Source organism: Temnothorax curvispinosus, unplaced genomic scaffold (genome assembly GCF_003070985.1).
Source record: "Temnothorax curvispinosus isolate PA1 unplaced genomic scaffold, ASM307098v1 QBEX01009716.1, whole genome shotgun sequence".
Classification (NCBI taxonomy): Eukaryota; Metazoa; Arthropoda; class Insecta; order Hymenoptera; family Formicidae; genus Temnothorax; species Temnothorax curvispinosus.
In genome coordinates, this window is record NW_020219496.1 from 162,480 (window position 1) to 173,227 (window position 10,748).

Here is a 10,748-nt window from a genome sequence, read left to right on the forward strand (position 1 = left end):
ATGTTAATAAACGTATCGTTGACAAGGGTACCGCCGAGGGGGGGGGGTGTCCGCGTTTTACGCCGAGGGTGGTCCGGAGGGGGAGGGGGGTCGTCACTTTATCGGCGCAGGGTATACAAAGGCGATGGGCGCCGTTCAGCTGCTGGAATTTTATCGGCGGCGCGCCGCGGGAGGATGGGGGTCCGCGTCCAACGGCCACGTCGGTCCGCGTGACGTCACACGGCTCGCCCGCGTCTCGTTCGCGTTGTCTTCCCCTCAGCGCGGTCTCTCTCTCGCTCCCGTTCCTTTGTCTCTCCCCCGTTCGCGCGCGTCTTTTCGTTGGCGTTCTCTTTTCCTCGCGCGGATTTAACTTAATAATTATTATTTAAAATATTATTATTATTATACTTAATAATAGTGAAGAAAGCGGAAAAATAAATGATATATAGAATTAAGCATAAAAAATATTTATTCATAAAACTTTAAAAAATTTTTTAAAAATTACCACACCTCTTCCTCTTCAACGTCAAACTCATTTTGCATATCGAATAATCTTCGTAATTGGAAGATATCTTCATCTCCTAAAACGTCCCAGATTTTCTCGTTATATTCGGAATCCAGTCTTCTAAACCAGCGTACCAAACGCTGACGATGAATATTGATGAATCCCCGAATTCGGATTTCATCGAAATATATCAAATCCTGGAAAAGAATTTAAAAAAATTTAAAAAAAGTTTAAAAAATTTAAAACAAATTAAAATCTGTGAAAAAAATATTAAACACACCTGTCTGTGAGGGATCCGAACCCTCACCATATTATAAAGGCTGACCTCGCGCACCGGCACGTTGTCGACCCATATCCACTGTAACGCGTTAACAGAGAATGGTTAATTTTTTAAAAAATATATAATATACAATTATGTATTGTTGCGTGCATGCCGCCCGGTATGCTTTTTCAAAAAAATGTTACAACAGTGACTCTCTCAGACACTTATTCACACTCGCGCACTCACGAAAATAACGACGATTTAAACGATCGTCGTGACGAACTGCACGCTTCAGCTTGGAGTTCGAAAAGCATACCGGGCGACACGCACGCAACGGTATTAAGTATACATACTCCTACTGCGGGGTATTCGATTACTATGCATTGTTCGATTACGTGATATCTTCGTTCCATTTCATCTCGTTCCTCTTCTTCTCGGTCCATTTCGTATTCTTACACAGTGCGAGTCTACTTGCGCTTGCGAACGTTTTCACACTACTGACTTAACTGACTGCAGAGGACTGAACCAGAGCTCAGAAAAGTAATTAAGATAAAATATATCTAACATTACAATAGCGAGAAAGGATTCGTTGGAGCATCAACACCACATAGGCGAGCGTCGCCGGAGCATGGCTTCATAGTTTACGATATATGATATACCTTAAATTTCAATCGAATGGTTCGAGTTGAACGTCGCATATACGGCTCGAATGGAAATGCGTGTGAAAAAATTAAGTCGTGATTTATATTTAAAAAAAATACATTTTTTTATTCTTCTTCTTTTACATATTTTTTGTTTTTTACGTACTACGGTAGCGCACTAAAAAATAAAGCTGCGAGCTCACAATCGACGAGCTGATGTTTATCGAAGGCATCGCTATCGCGTATTACATTCAATACTTGCGTAGGATTCGTTACAGTAGACGCGATTTTGGAGAATTGCGTGAACTTGACATCGACCGTTTCGACAATTCTATTCAATCGATGGAACATCGCGTCGATGCACGGATCAAGATCGAGCATACGGTGTAACGTCGATTCGATCATCGTTAAGCGTACGTTTAAAGACTCGAGACGTACGAGTTTGACACCGTTAATCGTACAAATTCTCAATGTTAGCGGTCCAATGCTTATAAAATCACACGTATCTTTAGAGGATCGAATGAAATTCAGAATGTTCCGTCGTTGTTCGTAGAATCCCTTCCACGTTTCGAGGGACAGTATCAATTCCGTTCCTCGATGATCTCCTACGGCGATCTCCACGTAACTCGGTGGACCCACGTTAACGCCAACTTCAAGGAATTTGTATCCCGTAGCCGTCAACGCGTATCGTCTGCTGAGTATTCGAACCGCGCGACGCTTCAACGAAATGCTGTAAAAAATAATAAAATTAGTAATAAAAAAATAATACAATTTATAATTTGCAATTTAAAAAATATAAAGCTTTATAATTTTAAGAAAAAAACGAAAAAACTTACTTGTTACACTTGTTCTCGTACGATGGAGTTTCATCATCATCATCGTGAATCGGTACGTAATAATTCATACGTCTACTGCCACTGCTGTTACCGCCGTTGCTTCCTTCAACGGAATACATTCTTTCTCTCGGATATGAGAAGTGAACACCGTTCGCACAAGCAGTCGATACGAGACTAGTCGTATAAAATTAATCGAATATACGCGGCAACTTCCAAAACTATGATGAAGGAGGGGGAAATTAATGTTTCTGGAACGCCCAATCAGCGCTCTGAAATTTAGGAGAGGGGACTAAGGTAGGATGTTTTTCTTTTATTAAGATGTCTCCCCCCTCCCCCTATTCCTTCCCCATGACATCAACCGTGAAACATGTTCAGACATGTTCGCTGAAACCTGATACCCCCCTCGAAGCTATCGAGTTAGAATTCGTCACGTATACCTACTTATTCTTTAATTTTGTATACTATCGACTAATGGGGGAAAGGAAATAAAACAGTATAAAATTTACACATACATACATATAAAATTTATTTTTTAAAAAGATGACAATTCTTTCTGGCGTTTCGACCACCAGTTAAATATTTTTAATACATTTTGCAACGCGCAATTCTTAACGTGTTTTCCACATCGCATAGTATTGGTAGCATCTAGAATATTTAAAGATTCGATATCTTCGTAATCCGCATCCAGAGTCTCGATGTTTAGGTTTTTTCTCGCTTTATTTTCAAGCAGATCCACCAGCCATTCTCGTTTCTGACATCCTTTGACGTACACGAGAGTCGGCATCTCGTCGTCGTCCGTCGTCGTCGTCGTCGTCATCGTTGTCATCCTTTTCCTCACCGAGCACGGCCGACGTAATTAAACGCTTCACCTTGCTGTACGGCACGTTTCCGTCTTCCCATCGTAATCCATGGTGATTGCGAATCAACCAGGAAGCGCACGATTTGTCGGATTTTGTGAGGAGATTCCACGGCATGGGGCATGTAAAGATGTAATGCGCCAGAACGGCCCCGTTTCTCAGCACCGTCACCTCCTTCACGACAAATTTCATCCCGACGACGAAACCTTGCAGGTCGACGAACGTTGATGCGGGCATGAAGAGATATCTCTCTTTCTTCGATGCGTGAATCGAGAGGAATGACGCGCGTTTCGCGACACTCTGATTTTTATATTCTGCTCCCCTTTTTCCCCTCATAAATTTGTATCGGGAGTTAAAGAGAGAAAATTTTCGTCGACGTTGCCGCGAACACTCAGACTATTTTGCGCACTACGTTGGTCAACGGATTGTACTCGATCACGCGATCGTGTATGATGAGACAGTACGCGGAGGTATTCGGCGGTACATTCTCCATGCAATCGAATTCTAGTCTGACATCCACGGTGGCGTTTTTGACGGATTCGTTTTGTCGAGAGCAATCGATGATCACGAACGGGCCGTTACGTAGAAAAGTCGAAACAGTGAGACTCGGCTCGAGATATTCGTATCCGTAATAGCCCTTGCAGAAACGCGCGTACATATCGTAGAGAATCGCCCATCTGTGTTTACCAAAGTCCAAATTCAAATCGTCGTACGGATAGACTTCCGAGTTTAGGTAGAGTTTCACGTTGGTCAGTTTGCAGTCGTCGAATCGGCTGGTGTCCGCGGACATGACGTTCTTCCGACCCGTTTGCAGAGCGAAGACGACGTATCGCGGTTTCTCGAGCTGAGTCGCGGTCTTAATGGCCTACGAGTGCTTGGTCGTGTTCTGCAACAGGGGATACTCGTACAGATCCCACGAACGGAAACCCATACTTAGATATCGTCCGTTTTCCAAGGCACGCAGCATCGACAGCTTGTTGACCTCGCTCAATACCACGTGAGGCATTCGCCACTGTATCTTGAGTAGTTTGACAGTAGGCTCCAACGCGAGACTTCCCACCAGACAATTGTTGTCGGTGCGCGATCGTATCAAGATTAATTCGTGACGAGCGTTGATCACCACGCGTTTGTAATCCTCGCAAAATCCCAGTAACAGGTTGAGCGGTACGCAGAAATTGAAGTATCCGTTGGGGTTATTATGTGGTTCCCAGCCCGCGTTTCGCAGGATCACGCTTCTGTCGGACGATACCGTTACGTAGTTCTTGAGCGTGCTGGTTATTCCTACGTTTCTGCAGTGATCAATCTCCACACCGTCGAGCTCGTATCGAATTTCATCGAACATGAACGCGACGCAATTATTCCCCAATACCACGTTATCGGCTTGGCCGGCTGCTCCGGTCACCGTCAATGTTCCTTCGACGTAGAGAAAACTTTCGCACGGCAACGTATACAGATCCTGCTGTTGTATAGGTATTCGTATCTCGTCGCTATACTCGAACGTTGTGTTGGCGTACGGGTTGTACGTGTGAGTCTCGATCTTGACGATGCGATCGTCAAAGACCGGCTCGCCTCCGATGTTAAGAATTTCAGTCATCGTTCAGATGTTTCGTACCGCGAATCCCAGAGATTGTAAAAATTTAACGTTCGATGCGTTGAGCTTCTTTCTCGTCTCTGTTTTCGTCTCTGTTTTAACGCTACCGAATGTCGATTTGATGATATCGTCGATCGTCGCAGTCGTAAAGATATTCTTATCTGTCGCGTGCTCCGAGTCGTTCAACACGAGCATGTCACACGTCGCGCGTTATCGCTGTAGCCGTCGTACGTGCAATCTGACGGTGATCTCTTCTCCTCGAAAATCGAGCAATCATCCGTCTTGATCCGTGACGCGTATCGTTAGATCCGTAACGCTTCGCGCGATGATCGGCAGGTAAATGATCTGCGCCGGCGTTTCCGATATCTTATATCCCGGTGGTACGCTCGGTGAAAATTCGTGTATCGTGTGAACACGTTTGCCGTTGCTGTACGCACCCGCGGTCACGTTACACTCCACGCGGATAATGTTTACGTTGATAATATTAATCGACGCGTCCGATTCGTGCCACTGTCCCGGCTGCAATATACGCTTCGACGAGAATCCCAGCAGCGATCCAACGTTGTTCGGTTTGTTAAAGTTCACTTTGAAAGCGCACTTGATCTCGCTCTTCATCGTATTGTAATTTGCGCGGAGCACTATCGGGTATTCCGCGGCCTCGTCTTCGTAGCTGTTCGCGCGAGCGGTCGCCTCTCGCGCGATATTCGCGACCGACGTACGATCATCGTTGGAACGATTTACGCGTCGCGGGCGTTTTCGTGAAATTTCGCGTTTCAAAAACTCATGTATGGCTCGTATCTCGTACGATCCCTCGGGAATCGTAATTTCCGTGTCATCCTCGTCGAAATAAAATTTATTGTTCGAAGAATTCACGTTCGGAATCGTGTGATAAGTCTCAAAACACGTTAGACCGAGCTCGTAGTCACCGTCGCTCAGATCCACGGCGGGAAAATAGTGCTCCGCGAGGATGCTGCTCTTCCCAGTCAGCGTGAACGTTATAGACATGTCGGCGGAAACCGTTAACGAATACTGAGTCACCACGGCGCACCGTCAGGCTTTAAATTAGCGTTGATCGTCCGGAGAAATCGCAGGCACAATTGTCCACAGATGTTCTGATCGTATCGCTGATAAGACGTGCAATTGTACTCGATCTTCGTCACGCTCGACCCGAAATATCGCACCAATTCTTTCGGCGGTCGAAGATTGCCGAAACTGTCGAAATATACGACTCGATCTTCCCTCTTCGCGCACGCTACCCAATGAGTACCGGGACCCGCTGCATCGTCCAAATTCACGATACCGCTCTCGTTTCGACGTACACCGCCGATCGGTAACGAATCACGCATGAAGACACCTCTGAAGAACGGTACGCGCATACGCCTTGCCAGTCGATTCAATTGTACGTTAGTCGTAATACCCGCGGGCATATTTAACGTCTTTTTGACGTTTTTTTTTTTTTTATTTTCGACGCTACTCCTCGCCCGCGTTTGTGCGGGCCGAGATACAGTCCTCGTCCATATTTGTACGGAGCGAGATAAAGTCCGTGACCTTCCACGGCGCGATTGTGACGTTGCATCTCTTCCAGCTGACGCCGCGCGGCTTTGTTATCGTTCACGGCCTTTACGACTCCCGCCGCTCCGCCGGCCAGAGAACCGAGAACTCCCAACAACGGTAGAATCGGCAATACACCGCCTCGTTTCGCTGTCGGAAGTATCCGTTTTTTCGTTAGCTTTTTTTTCTTCACCGTTTTCGATTTTTTCGTTTTCAAGCCCATTCCGAGCTTCGTCTTAGCCTTCATGGTCGCCCGGCTGTAGCGGCAGCTCTCTCCCCCCCAGGGAGAATCACGAGATCGGATAGACATCTAGCAAACGTCTATCAGACGCATCTAACTTAGATCGATAGACGCATCTAGATAGACGTCTAAGTGGCCTCTTTTAGACGCATATAATAGACGTCTAATAGACGTTCTGCGTAATAGACGTATTATAGACGTATAATAGACCTACCTCTAAAGTAAAAGGACTAATTTACTTATTACTAAATAATAATACGTACTCATTTATACAAGATAAGGAATTTAAAGTATGGCACAGTATTTTTCAAAATATTTAATTTCTGGGAAAAATGTTACCAAGGAGTACATACATATAAATGTTAGATCATCTTACGTGCCTTCTGTCTCTCGAAAACTGTCCTTTTCCTCAAAGAGATTCGTTACTTACTCATCCTTTTTTTTTCATTCTTTATTCACTCCTAGCGTTATTCGTAGTCTGTATTCAGAACTCGCATCTATTCTCACTAATTGAAATTAGCAGCAAAATAATTCATTGTTTTAAACAACGGTTCTGAATATCGACAGACCTTTTTGCTCATCCGGTCTGCTTATTGCGTTGTATCCCATACAAGTTGGTGTATTTAATACGAGTATGTTAAATAAACTATTTAAATCACACTATTTGGTACTTAACACTGTAGAATGTAGAAATCCTGAAAAAGGGGAGTGCAAGGAAGATTCGTCGATAAGACTTGCCCTCGTTGCATTTGTATACATATTTTTTTATTAGTTATTCTTACACGGTTTTTTTATGAGCGGATATATATTTACACACAAGATACCGAGTCGAAACCGAGTCATCTTGGTATTGTATTAATAATGAAAGACAAACGCAGTAAGATAAAAACAAACGAACAAATGATACAAAAGATGATGCTTCAGTATCGTATCCGTATATATATATGGTATATGTATTATATATACTAATGTCATTATAATCATTTTATTATTTAGCAATTCTCTCGTTCGCTATAGTTAAGTCTAAGCAGAAATTGACGAACTCGCACTTACATGTTTATAACAAGACATCCGCAATTGAACGCCAGATTCACAAATCCACTCTCTTTCTCTATGAACCCTCGCTCCCACATTTTTATCGGAATCGTAAAAATAAAAAAATAAAATAAAATAAAATTTACTAGCGCGTCTAAACACAAACGCGTAACTCTATGATTGTCCTACTAGGATGATCTACGAGACTCGGCCATCGCAACAGTGGCTTTTCGCGATAAACACCCCGCAGGGTCCTCTTACAAGGTCTATCTTGCAGTGTATCAAAAGCTTGAACTATCTTGCACCTCTGGTGGTGTCACTTCGTTCCGACGTAAAAAGAGCATGTCGATATTTCTACATCACAATACCTGTAATACTAATGTGCAGGTTTCATTCTTCCTTTGGCATTTCGCAGCCATAATCTGAGAGACTTCAATGCTTCACTCAGATCACTTTCTTCAAATTTTAACAACAATGTACCTAAAAAAATAAACGTATGGATTAAAAAATATCAACATTTGCTAAAAAAAAAAGAACTAGCTGGATTCTGAAAAGCACATTTTATATATACATATATGCACATGCGCACATACATTTCACGGAACTCAACTACTCATTCAGACATTATACCTTGTACCAATTCCCATAATTTTGTGGATTTGAAAGCCAATTTAGTTCCATGACCATCGAAGTTATACTCTTGGGCAAGAGAGTTACTCATGAGGTTTGACATAAGTTTAGATACTGCTCGAGCTTCATCATTTCCCAAAGGAAGAGATTTCAAATAGTAACACTGAAATAAAAGGAGATTGATACAGAAACAACAGATACGTAAAGGTTATCTGACGTTACATTTTATCAAGTAAAGAAATATATAATCTAATAATAAATAATAAAGACTTGCAACTCCAATATCTATGGCGTTACGATTAGATATCAGGGTGTGTTGCACGCGGTGTTACGGCACGAGCGGCGTATACGACACGAGCGATATACACGACACGAGCAATAATCCACGGCACAAGCATTAAATACGACAACTTCTTTTGACTCGATTATAATTATAATGTCTAATGACCAACTTAAAGGAACGCCAGAGTGCGGAGATAATTTATACCGGGGACCAGTGCCAACAACAATAGTCTCGATCGATGGCAAATGTTTTCTCAAAAATTCCAACGATCTGAATAATATGTTTCGAATCGTGGCGAAAGTCGACCCAGCAACAGCGAAAAGTAGTGTATAGCGCGTTATTACTGAGCGCGAGTCTATGTAAAAAAACAACGTGTACACACGGCCGGCCCGTGACCGAGCGCCAAGGCCGCCGACAGCAAGGCGAAAACGTATGGCTTGCTCGAGAATATTCTAGATCTGAAAATAATGTGTACTACTGTACTTACCGGTTTATCTGTTTTATCCATTTCGATTGATTTTTAGTCGATGTAACGGATGAGTCCAGATGAACAAAAAAATCCAGCTCGCAATTATGCAGTCATCCAAAAATATAATTGCTCTAGTTCCGGCCAGAACCGGCCCGAATCCGCTCGCCAACACTCCCGACGAAAACCACGAAAACCTCCACACGCAGTGGAAACGCGGATCCGCGGACCCACGACCATTAACGCCCCGGCCGAAACACGGCCAGATCTGGCCCGGATAACCCGCTCGCGATCGCCACCACCCGGCACGGATGCGTCGCATATACGTATGACAACCGACGCCGGTCGAGATAAAACGCGAAACGCGATGGAAACGCGGATCCACGGGCGCGCGACCGAAACTCTTTAGTCGATTGCTGCACACACACAGGACACAGGACGATGGGACTGCACGACTTAACGAGACGCGAGCGTCGCGAGCGCGAGAACAACAACGTTTCCCGCGCGGTTAGAGCGAGCTTCTAGGAGAGAGCTAGAGAGGCGCTCATTGGTCACGTGACGTTACTCCAGTCAATCAGAGAGTGGCGCGTTGGTGCTACTCTCTCCTATAGGCTCTTTACGCGCGGTAAAAGGGCGCGACGCCAGTGTAGACAATCAAATATTAATAACCAGCATTAATTAGCTAATAATAACGCCCGCGAAAAAATCAATCACTATAACGTACAGCATTCCGTAAAAGTCTAATTTTAATTAAAGATTAATTAATATCAATTATTGTGTACATATAATTATATTTAGCAGCAGCAGAGCGAAGTAGCCGCACGTCCCGATATCGACGTCGTATTGATGTCGATTAGACGTTTTTTTAAATTCATTACGTGTCATTCACTTAGACGAGTGATTCGATTCGCAAAAAACTTCGCGCTTTGAAGACCGGTAAGATCGAGAAGGACATTGAGTTGGACACGCACTTTAAACCTCTCATCGGGCCGTTGAAAAAGATCGTTGACAACTCGAGCTTGATCGCGGTGAAAAAAGAGGAGCCGACGGAGAGCGACGCTGACGCGAAAATCGAACCGCTATCCGTTCAACAGCGCGGGCAGGAGGAGGAGGATGCTACACCGAAGAGAAAGAAGAAACGATTAGACTCCTGGTCGGATCTTTCATTGACACCGCGTAAATCTAATCAATCAACAGTACTACCGATAACCTCTACACCGATAACCTCTACACCGACGCAAACCGTGCAACGTACAAGTCCCGAATTTCTTGAAACCGCGAATGTTTTCGAAACCACGGACGACTCGATCAGGAAAACCGTTCATAAACGGTTGAAAACATCGGAGGGTCGACAATGGTTTATAGAATCGTTGGAAGATCACTTGGGTCCACTGAGCCGAATTTACATCGCGTCTGTTTTGGGCGCCTATCCAACGATGGACATAGCGTACGGCGTTTATCTCGGCAATAATGAATTGATGCTCGGTAATAAACGTTTTGACGTGGACAAAGCGGATAACATTTATATCGACGGCGTACGATACGCCGGCACACCCGGTATTTACGAGTTGATCTTCAAGAAAATACCCGACGACGATATCTACACGGAAGACGATATGCAAAAATACAAGAGCATACTGTTGGCAACGAGTGCTCATAAATTCCAACACGATCCTAACAAGCGACTAAAGGGCAACGTGGGATACAAGTATACACGGATAATCGCACCGTTGATGTCGACCGGATCCAAAAAGAAAAAATCCGGAAAAGGATTATTCGCGCCTCGCGCGATGACGCTAACCGACAATAAGATCGACTACGTGCACTGGGATGACCCCAACGAGCTGGTGGATCGTCTGCGATTGCTCGAC